Consider the following 12,115-nt stretch of genomic DNA (forward strand, 5'->3'; position numbering starts at 1 on the left):
AACACTCATGATCACCTTTTATCAGCCCTACCCACCATCAAAGGAAGATTTGCTGAGCATGAGTGCTCAAATTTCAATAACTTTAATTTACATATGAAAAAAAGTTTTTTTTTGTTAGTTTTTATCCAATTAGGTCAAAGCCAGAAGAAAAACCCCTAACCTCAATACCAAGATGTATCGGTAGCAAGATCTCAACTTCAATTTACTAGAATACCACACTCAATTTTACCTGTTAAAAGGTTCCTTTGTTTTAATATATTTTAATGCAAAAAAAAATACTTTTCTTCGTTAACATTTCTGAATAATTATTATATTCTTTATGTAAAGGAATGTTCATGAATACTCAAAAATGTAATAGCTGGCCCTTTCTACAGAAACTAATAAATAATGTGCAACATAATATAAAAGGTAATTAATCTTAGAACGGGTAATTGCACTTAAATATTACAATGCATTAATGATGAATCAGTCATTTATTAGGCAACTGAGAGTAGGGAGGCCAATCAAGCGAAGGCACTATTTGAATCTCTCAATCAGTACAGATGGATTACATGAAAACTCTTACCTTTTTATTAGAAAAAGAAATTAATAAAATTGCTTACATATTTTGAGAACTTTAGCAAATCCTTGGTGTTAGTGGCTGAGCTAAGTGCCAAAAGAAATTATGTTTTCTTGGAGGGAATTATATGCTGTTAAGGTTCAGTGATGTTATCGTTTGTTTGTGGAGGATTTGACCACTGAAGAAGTTTCAAATACAATTTTTTTTATGAATATGTTTGTGTGAAGTTTATTGAGTACATAACAGGAGAAAGTGAGGACTGCAGATGCTGGAGATCAGAGCTGAAAATGTGTTGCTGGAAAAGCGCAGCAGGTCAGGCAGCATCCAAGGAACAGGAGAATCGACGTTTCGGGCATGAGCCCTTCTTCAGGAATGACATCGATGTTTCGGGCATGAGCCCTTCTTCAGGATTGAATCGACGTTTCGGGCATGAGCCCTTCTTCAGGAATGTGATCCTGAAGAAGGGCTCATGCCCGAAACATCGATTCTCCTGCTCCTTGGATGCTGCCTGACCTGCTGCGCTTTTCCAGCAACACATTTTCAGCTCTGAGTACATAACAGAACAGCTTTTACAAGAATATTTATAGTCTTTTTTTAATAGAATCCCTACAGTATGGAAACAGGCCCTTCAGCCCAATGAGTCCACACCGACCCTCCGAAGAGTAACCTACCCAGGCGCACTCCCTACCCTATTATCTTATATTTACCCTTGACTAATGCACCTAACTTACACATTCCTGAACACTATGGGTAATTTAGCATGGCCAATTCACCTAACCTGCACATCTTTGGATTATGGGAGGAAACCAGAGCACCGGAGGAAACCCACGCAGACACCGGGAGAATATGCAAACTCCACACTGACAATCACCTAAGGTTGGAATCAAACCAAGGTCCCTGGCATCGTGAGGCAGCAACGCTAACGACTGAGCCACCGTCCCACCCATCTTTTCATGGGCATGAGAACTTAAAAGATACAATACTGTATTCAAATTACATTTGATACCAGTAAAAATCAGTACAAATCAATTTGATTGACTAACTTTTGGACTCTGATGTTCCAGCATCCGCAGTCCTCACTTTCTCCTAAGTCTTCATCAGTCCTCCCAAGAATTGGGATGCAAAAGTCCCAACTTACTTGTAGACTGTGGAGCTGGACAAGCAAGTAAATAATTAAATAGATATTGACAGCTCTATAAAATTGATTTGTCTTGCTGATATGTAATATTTATAAACATCTTTGATTTGCAGTTAGTTCTGTTATATATTCTTAATCATTCTGGCATTGGTTTTACCAGAAATGGGCAAAGTGTCAGTTTCATTGAGTTTCTTGGAGTTTTTCTGTTTGAGACTGAGCAGGTTTTCTCACAGTAGTCTCCCAAATGCACTCATTAATAAGGTATCGCACCCCCAGGATGACTTGCTCATCCGACGTCAGCTTGATTCTCCCACTCACCAAATATGGAAGTGATTGCCATTGCCAGGATACCCTGGCATCCCTGGTGTTGGTACCATAGTTGAAAGATCGTTGTGCACCCAGTCAAGTGGTGGCCGTGCTGTAGTGTTCAAAACATTTGTCCCAGATATAGCAGAAAAGAGGATCTTAGTGTAGGGTGAGTAGGGAGCTAATGACATAGGTAAACAGGTTCGATGGTGACCTTTGGGGTTGACAGGGAGAGCTACTAAGAAGTGGATGAATTCATTTGAAGGTATACCAACAGAAGAGTCATAGACTCATAGTGATGTACAGAGCATGGAAACAGACCTTCAGTCGAACCTGTCCATGCCGACCAGATATCCCAACTCAATCTAGTCACACCTGCCAGCACCCGGCCCATAACCCTCCAAACCCTCCCTATTCATATACCCATCCAAATGCCTTTTAAATATTGAAATTGTACCAGCCTCCACCACTTCCTCTGCCAGCTCATTCCATACATGTACCACCCTCTGCATGAAAATGTTGCCCCTTAGGCTTCTTTTATATCTTTCCCCTCTCACCCTAAACCTATGCCCTCTAGTTCTGGACTCCTGACCCCAGGGAAAAGACTTTGTCTATTTATCCTATCCAAGCCCCTCATGATTTTGTAAACCTCTATAAGGTCATCCCTCAACCTCCGACGCTCCAGGGAAAACAGCCCCAGCCTGTTCAGCATCTCGCTATACCTCAAATCATTCAACCCTGGCAACATCCTTGTAAATCTTTTCTGAACCCTTTCAAGTTTCACAACATCCTTCCAATAGGAAGGAGATCAGAATTGCAGGCAATATTCCTACAGCGGCCTAACCAATGTCCTGTACAGCCGCAACATGACCTCCCAACTCCTGTACTCAATACTCTGACCAATAAAGGAAAACATACCAAACGTCTTCTTTGCTATCCTATCTACTGTGACTCCACTTTCAAGGAGCTATGAACCTGTACTCCAAGGTCTCTTCGTTCAGCAACAGTCCCTAGGACCTTACCATTAAGCCTATAAGTCTTGCTAAGATTTGCTTTCCCAAAATGCAGCACCTCGCATTTATCTGAATTAACCTCCATCTGCCACTTTTCAGCCCATTGGCCCATCTGGTCCAGATCCCATTGTAATCTGAGGTAACCCTCTTTGCTGTCTAGTACACCTCCAATTTTGGTGTCATCTGCAAACGTACTAACTGTACCTCCTATGCTCACATCCAAATCATTTATGTAAATGGAAAAAAGTAGAGCACCCAGCACCGATCCTTGTGGCACCCCACTGGTTACAGGCCTCCAGTCTGAAAAAAACCCTCCAACACCACCCTCTGTCTTCTACCTTAGAGCCAGTTCTGTATCCAAATGGCTCATTCTCCCTGTATTCCGTGAGATATAACCTTGCCAACAGGTTGATCGTGGTCCTGTCTCAGAACTGTAGGTGTCCCTGGCCATGACCACCTCACCTGTCTGACTGTGTCCAAGCACTTGGATTGATATTGGAGGCTGTCCTTGACTTACAGTGCCAAAGACCACATAACTAAAGGCTGTCTCCCTTGACTTGACTGAAGACTAGGCTTTGAGATATGGCCTTATGGTTGATGCACATGTAGTGAGTTTGCTGTTTATGTGACTGGCATATGCTGCAGACATGAGATTCAAAGTTTGGGAGAAGATTTGTAGCTCAGGTGCTCGTTGTTGTGGTTCTGTTCGCCGAGCTGGGAATTTGTGTTGCAGACGTTTCGCCCCCTGTCTATGTAATGGCACTGTTCACCTCTATCGAAAAAACCCTAGCCAGAGAAACAATAGCCAACTGCTGGACATATAGAACAGACAACAAGACAGGGAACCTATCAACAAAGACTGCACACTCAAACTACTGGACCTGTGCCTCACAACACACTTCACATTCAACAACGAAATATATGAACAAATCAACCGCACACCCATGGGCTCACCCATCTCTGGACTCATAGCAGAAGTGGTAATACAAAGGTTAGAACAAACAGCCTTACCACAAATTCAACCCAAACTCTGGGTCAGCTATGTGGATGACACCTTTGTAATCATTAAAAACACGGAAATAGAGAACACACACCGGATCATCAACGCCACACTCACAGGAATCCGATTCACGAGAGAGGAAGAAAAGGACAACCAACTCCCATTCCTAGACGTGATGGTACAGAGAACACCGAATGGAGAATTCACTACAAGGGTATACAGGAAAGCCACACACACAGACCAAGTCCTAAGCTACGAAAGCAACCACCCCAACACACACAAAAGAAGTTGCATCAAGATACTGTTCAAAAGGGCCACAACAAACTGCAGTACACCAGAACTGCAAAAAGAGGAAGAAGAACATCTCTACAATGTATTCGCCAAAAACGGATACCCCCGCAATTTCATTAACAGATGCCTAAGGGAAAGACAACTGAATGAGGACATGCCACAACCCAAAGGACTAGCCACACTACCATACATCAAAAACATTTCTGAACTGACAGCCAGACTACTGCGACCACTAGGACTCATAACAGCACACAAACCAACAGCCACTCTCAGACAACAACTCACCAGGACGAAGGACCCAATACCCAGCATGAGCAAAACCAATGTAGTGTACAAAATCCCATGCAAGGACTGCACAAAACACTATATAGGACAAACAGGAAGACAGCTAACGATCCGCATCCACGAACACCAACTAGCCACGAAACGAAATGACCAGCTATCCTTAGTAGCCACACACTCAAATGACAAGCAACATGAGTTCGACTGGGACAACACTACTATTATAGGATAAGCCAAACAGAGAACAGCCAGGGAATTCTTAGAGGCATGGCACTCATCCACAGATTCAATCAATAAGCACATCGACCTGGACCCAATATACCGGCCACTGCAGCGGACAGCTGGAACTGACAACCTGAAGCGACAGATACAAATCACGATAAATGCCGGAGGAAACATCATAGAGGCGCTTCACAGGAGACTCCCAAGCACTGAGGATGTCACCTAGACAGGGGACGAAATGTCTGCAACACAAATTCCCAGCTCAGCGAACAGAAACACAACAGACATGAGATTCACGAAACAGCCATGACAAGCTGTCTGGCTTTGTGTCTGCAGTAAATAGCAAAATGAAACAGAAGAACTGTCAGCGTCTAAGCTCTAGTTGAAGGATGCAAAGCACAAAAGGGTAAGTTAATGCAAGGCAGGTGCTGTAAGCGTTGAGGTAGGTGAGTGAGTGCTAAGTTAGTGAGCGAGCAGCCCTGAGATGCATCCTGGTCCCTGATCTAGGTGCCTGGTGCTGCACATAGCGTATCCTTGCTGGAGCATTCAGGTAGACTTGAAATGGATCAGATATGTCCCATGAAGATGTGTCAGTGCCAATGTCTGTGCATGTGGGGTGCATGCAGCTGCTGCCCACAGAGAATGCCCTGAGATTTTAGTGCTAAATGTCCAAGTTGGAAATGCAGAAGTGCAAGTGGAGTCGCTAGGTAACTGCTCTGACTTTCATGTTGGGGAATTCCCAGCATCCAACTTTTATCCAGCAGCCGGGAGAATGGAAAAACTGCATATTAGTGAGGTGAGATTAGATAGTCATCAGTCTGATAATGAGTGATAATATATACAAATAGGCTGCAATCGCTCTAATTCTTTTTCCTTTTGAATCAGATGGTGTGGCAGCAACTTCCAAAACAGGAAGTCAATGCTAGAAACAAGGTCAGCTTGCTGATCAGTGTGAGTGATCCCCTTGGCCGTGTGGCAGTGCACCTTAGGGTGGACATTGCAAATTGGCCTCTCACTGTTTGCAAGCAAGGATAATGTCCCATTGTCCAACACTTGGTTAAAAAATATGACCTTTTGATCTTGACACTAACAAGTCCTCACTGGGCATCTCGCCCATTCTTCCCAACTTTCTCACCAAGACCCACATTGTTCCAAGACTGATGAGATTCCACCCTCTTTCAGGAAATTCTTCGGGTGTATTTTATTAATAGCAAGTGTGAGCCCTTAATCTTGTTTCAGCATTTAGATAAGTCTTGGTTGATGTTATCTTAATTCTGTCTACCATGCTTGGTTTCATATCTCTTAACATTCTTATCTAATAAAACCTATGAATCTTAATTCTTAAATTTACATTAACTGCCGCAGTTGAAAAGGATCATCAGATTTCCATTAGTTTGTTTAGAAAAAAAAGTGCTTTGGGATATCAGATGTGATGGTAATGTGTGATGCTCTGTTGATTAATGTCAGTCATTTAGAAATATAGTAAACAGTTGACACCCCAGGATGGAGGATACCACTAGTCATTATCATTTCACATTAAGTATATGTGATAATCAGTGTCCCTAGGATGTTTCCTAACTCCTAACCAATACCATGAACATGTCAAAAGGACATCATCAATTGCACACATTTCACTTTTATTAACAGTTTCTAATATAGAAGGGCATCTGCATATCCAGAAAATAATATCCATAGATGTTCCCTTGGGATGCTCAGTTGGCTGGATGATACAAAATGTTGAGCTCAATTCCAATTCCAGCTGAGACAGATTTGGGAGCTGCTCCTAGTCCTGGTCCTGAAAGGGGAAGATGATGCTAAACCACCACTGATTAAAACTCAGGAAGAGGGGCTCGCTGGCAATGAGCCAATTTCCTGCCTTTGAGCACAGCACCCTCCCTTATTCACCACACGAAAAAATTCAATTTTGTTTAACAATAGAAAGAATAGTTGGTACTTAAACATTTCAAAGAGCTTCATGATATCCAGTCAGGTGACAGTCATTGGTATTGGGAAAGATGTCTATACAGGACCTTGTTTTCAGATTTTCAAAGTTTGAACTCTGTCACTCATATATAAATTCTTGTTTCTCATTAGTTCTTCTGTTCTCAATGTACTATCTATCATGAAGAACTTAGGTAAAAAAAAGGACAGCAGATGCTGGAAACCAGAGTCTAGATTCGAGTGGTGCTGGAAAAGCACAGCAGGTCAGGCAGCATCCGAGGAGCAGGAAAATCGACGTTTCGGGCAAAAGCCCTTCATCAGCAATAGAAGGGCTTTTCCTGATGAAGGGCTTTTGCCTGAAACATGGATTTTCCTGCTCCTTGGATGCTGCCTGACCTGCTGCATTTTTCCAGCACCACTCTGATCTAGATCATCATGAAGAAATTGTCTGCTCCTCAGCTGTGTGCAGTTACAGAGACTGAGAGTAAGTGAGGACTATAGATGCTGAAGATCAGAGTCGAAAAGTGTGGCACTGAAAAAGCATAGCAGATCAGGCAGCATCCAAAGACCAGGAGAGTTGACGTTTCGAGTATAAACCTTCATCAGGATTCGACTGTCCTGCTCTTCAGATGCTGCCTGACCTGCTGTGCTTTTCCAGTGCCACACTTTTCAACTGTGTACAGTTCCAGTAAAATGCCATGCACTTTGGCATGATGTACACAGCCTCTACTCTGTGCCTCATACGTTGGTCTAGTTGAGATAATTTAAGGTTTGACAGATACTGTTGCCAAGTTTGCTCCTCATATGGAGTGAAAAACAGAGATATTTCACAGCCCCAGCATTATCAGCTCAATACTAACACTCATGATCAGATTGGAGAGAGCTATAACAGTGGCCACTCTGATATTGGATTCCATTGACCTGTCAGTGGAGGGCCAGCAATTCTAGACCATTGACGGATGCAGAAAATATGCAGAACCAATCCCAGCTTTAGAACTCCTTTAATGCATTTCAGAGGCATAACATTTAGTATTTCTGATAAAATAACCAGAATCACACATGCTAGAAGTAATATATATTCACTGTGTTAACTCCATCAAGAATTTTGACAGCCGCAGTTCCAAGTTAGTACAAAGTATAGCAAACAACTGCACCCACTTCCTTGGGAACCCACAAACAGACATCAGTCTTACAGACACGACCACACTTATCACTTCCTACCTCCTTAATCAGCATAAATAAAATCTGTGGTCCAAATATGAGAGAGGTTGATGCTCCAAAGCATTTAGATTGATGTTCATGCTTTTGCCAATTTTGTGAGCCCTATTTCCTACAGCCCCAGAGATTTGGGGTTGCAAAGATGGTCATAGCCATTACTATCAAACATACAAATGCAACAGAGTTGTTGCTAAGGAACATTTTCTGTTAAGATTGTTGATTCTGATTTTCCTGATGTTTGCACTGATATGATTAATTCCCAAGAGAACCTAACAGCAATTGTGACATAACTGCTGTACTAGATGCAAGCTTCTGATAAGCATCCAACTTTTGTAGCAATAAAATAAGACTATTAGGCACTGGATGTGAAATACGTCCAGTTTGAGATCGAAAGTGTGACAAGTGGAATTACGATATTGAGTGCTTGTTTTTTGGTCTTGAGATTAATTTGTAACAATGTTCCCTTTTAGCTACAACCTTAAAGATCCCAACCAGACTGTGTATTAATCCAATCCTTTAGCATGGTTGTGAGAGCTGCTCAAAGATATTAAAGGAGTTGTTTACAGAAACAAATCTTGCACTCTTAAAAAAAAACATTTGGACATTGCATTAAATCTCTATAATAGCTATCAAGTCCCTTCCTGTCACCCTTTGCTTATTTTTTCACCTTTTTGTGACGCTGTACTCCTGATCTCTAATTTCTTTTTAGTTTTGAAAAATTGCCTTCATTTGAATCCTCCACTCATTAATTAACTTAAAGCCTTGCCTACAATCCTGGTTAGACAATTGAATCATGGACAGTACATTCAGAAAAGAGCTGGGTGTTGGTGTCTCCTCTCCTCCTTCATACCACTACCCCCCCTGCCCCCCACGGCCCCACCTCCTCCCCTTTCCCCTGTGCCTCAACTTACTATGCTGCTGGTGAGGTTGTGCAACGTGCTGCAGTTCATCATTGAACCTGGATACACACCCAGCACATTGCAGGGCTTCTCCTGACTGGTCTAAACAGGAGAATTTTAATTTCAACATGGCAATTGTCTGTTCATTCAGATTTTGTGTTGCATCTCCTTGTGCAATATTAAAAGGCAAACTGGGAGATGTTAATATTCCCTGCTCCAGCCTGGAAGGAACCCAATGCATGAAAGTTAATGGCTATTTATACCTTAATGACATCTGGCACTAAGTGCCCACACTGCTCTGAGTCTGCATGGGGTAGCAGATTTCAATAATAGTATCCTGATTGAAGTCAGATGTCCAACATGTTGTGAGTTATGGAGATTCAGGCTGGAGAGCACTCTGGATAGATATACCCTCCTATTGTGAGTTCCTGCTCTCTTCTGCCTCTTTCCTCTTCCAACACTTCATTCTCTGAGACGTGTATTCAAGAGCAATGCCAACTTGTGTACCTCGATCTTGAAGCAGGCAGTTTGTGGAGATCAGTATGAAATTCTTCAGCATCTGCTATAGCACTCCTGGCAGACTTCAGAAACTTGCTAAAACTCGAGGCACCACCAAACACTTCTCTGATCACAGCAGTAGCCAATGGAACTCAATCGGCAAGGAAGCTGTATGTGTCATTGGTCCTGAAAATATGTTGAGCTGTGTTAGGTCAAGGCAGGATTTGAACTGGAACATTGAGCCCAAAGTAGCAACACTATGGCAACAAATCAACAGCAAAACCTGTACACTTCTGGCAGAGGATCCCTTTGCACGTGCTCACCCTCATTAAACAGGAGGATGGAAAACAGCAAAGTGGGTAATGATTCTTCCCAATTCATTCATTTGGAACGATTTACATCGAAGGAAATAGCCAGAGGTTATTTTGAAGGGGTATTAGATAAGAATAAAAAAGATCTGAAATTTATGTTGCTCTGTCACTCACACTTCAGAAAATCCCAAGGTGCTTTATGCCTGATAAATCCTTTGGGGTGTGGAGTGCTCAACAGACGTGGCTATTATTAGCTGGACAGCAACATTCAACAAAGCATTGAGGTTAATAATCTGATCGTTTTCAGTTGTGGTTGAAGGGGCAACGTTGACCAGGACACTGGGTTAACTTTTAGCTGTTTATATAGCATCAGCAGATCCTTCTTTTCCATATGAACGGCCAAGGCGGTCATGGCTTTAAAAGTCACTTGTGAATATAGCACTTCCTCAATGAAGTGTTGGATTGTCAGTCTAGGTTCTGTGTGAATGGAGTGTGTCGACCTCAAGAACTGTTCGAATTACAGGCTAATTCCACAACGTTTAAGCCTTATTTTCATTACTCAGAGGCTGAGGGATGACCTTATAGCAGTTTATAAAATCATGAAAGGCATGGATAGGGTAAACAGACAAGGTCCTTTCCCTGGGGTGGGGGAGTCCAGAATTGAAGGGCATAGGTTTAGGATGAGCGGGTAAATGTTTAAAAGGAACCTAAGGGGCAACTTTTTCACACAGAGGGTGGTGCGTGTATGGAATGAGCTGCCAGAGGAAGTGGTGGAGGCTGGTACAATTACAACATTTAAAAGGCATCTGGATGGGTATATGAATAGAAAAGTTTAGTGGGATTTGGTCCAAGTGCTGAAAAATGGGACTAGGTTAGTTTAGGATATGGGCATATGAATAGGAAGGGTTGGGAGGGATATGGGCCGGGTGCTGGCAGGTGGGACTAGATTGATTTGGAGATGCCGGTGTTGGACTGGGGTGTCCAAAGTTAAAGATCACACAAGTGACTATCACCTGATGAAGGAGCGTCGCTCCGAAAACTAGTGTGCTTCCAATTAAACCTGTTGGACTATAACCTGGTGTTGTGTGATTTTTAACTTGGGACTAGATTGGGTTGGGATATCTGGTCGGCATGGACAAGTTGGGCCGAAGGGTCTGTTTCCGTGCTGTACATCACTCTGACTCTATGACTCTATGACTGAAGGGTCTGTTTCCCTGCTGTATATTTCGATGGCTCGATGACTCTATGAGTTTATTTTTCCCCTAAAATAACCAAATGGGTCTTGAAATACCTGAGAAGTAAGCCAGTTGAAAGTGTAATTCCATGATAACATCCGTTGCAATATTAGGAGGCAACCTGTTAAGTAAAATTGTGTTTTTAGATAAATCGATAAGCAAGATTGAAATGAGCAGGTTACTAATGAAGAAAGTGAACATGAAATCATAGATGTTGAACATCATTTCCTGGAATATTTAATTGAAATGTGAAAAGATGAAAGGATTTAACTTGTGCGAGTAAAGAATAAGGACAAAGAAGTCATTCAGGAAGCACCCTGATCTGCAAATGTGCATTGTTTAATGAAAGATATTTTCACCATGTTTTCCTTATTCCACAAATTTTAATTTTGTAGCAATAAATGATTAAAAGAATTTTAATAATTAGAGTTAATATGTTCTTTTCCCTAAACTGAATACACTCCATTGCCATGGTCATAAATACCTCAAATTTAAAATGTATTTGTTGGTATTGATTACAGCTTTTCAAAGTTTTTGTATTCTATGCAAACTCAGCACTTTGGAGGAATAAATACAATAACATTAAAGTTTACTTAGGTCTCTGCGCTGCTTGCATCGATCATGCTGTGCAGAAGACCACAAAATTGACCACAAGGTGCAGGATACAAAGTCAAGATTAAAAAAAAACCCACGTGAGGTAATTGAATGGTTTCTGCTTATTGTTCCACAGAATTTTGTTTTGTTTCTCTGTTGTAACAATTTCATAAGTCAGTGTATCCGTCCGATACTGTCCCACATTGAATTGTACTAACTTTCTACGATTGCATTACTTAATTTTCTTTCTATGTTTGTTTGCTAAATTCAATTTAATGTTCTCCAATTAATAAAATACTAGCATTGGTATTTATTTATATTTTCTGGCCAGATGAAGTCACTGATGACATTGACAGACAGTTACTATTTATAAACTTAGTTTATCCTAACCTCTGTTATATTATCTTGCCCTGCCTTATAGTATGGGATATGTGACAGGGTGTGGGAGGGTGGATGGAGGGGAGAAGGAGGAACGGATTTACATTGATTACTACAACTGGGTTGACGTTTAATTAACAATGCACAGCTTCTGACCTACTGTCCTTGCCTTTGGCCTGCCAGAGGTGCCAAATGCAAATGCCTTCCTGAATTGAAAATATGGCAGGCTG

Source organism: Chiloscyllium plagiosum, unplaced genomic scaffold (assembly GCF_037043375.1).
Source record: "Chiloscyllium plagiosum isolate Xiang-an unplaced genomic scaffold, Cpla_swu_hap1 HiC_scaffold_13, whole genome shotgun sequence".
Lineage (NCBI taxonomy): Eukaryota > Metazoa > Chordata > Chondrichthyes > Orectolobiformes > Hemiscylliidae > Chiloscyllium > Chiloscyllium plagiosum.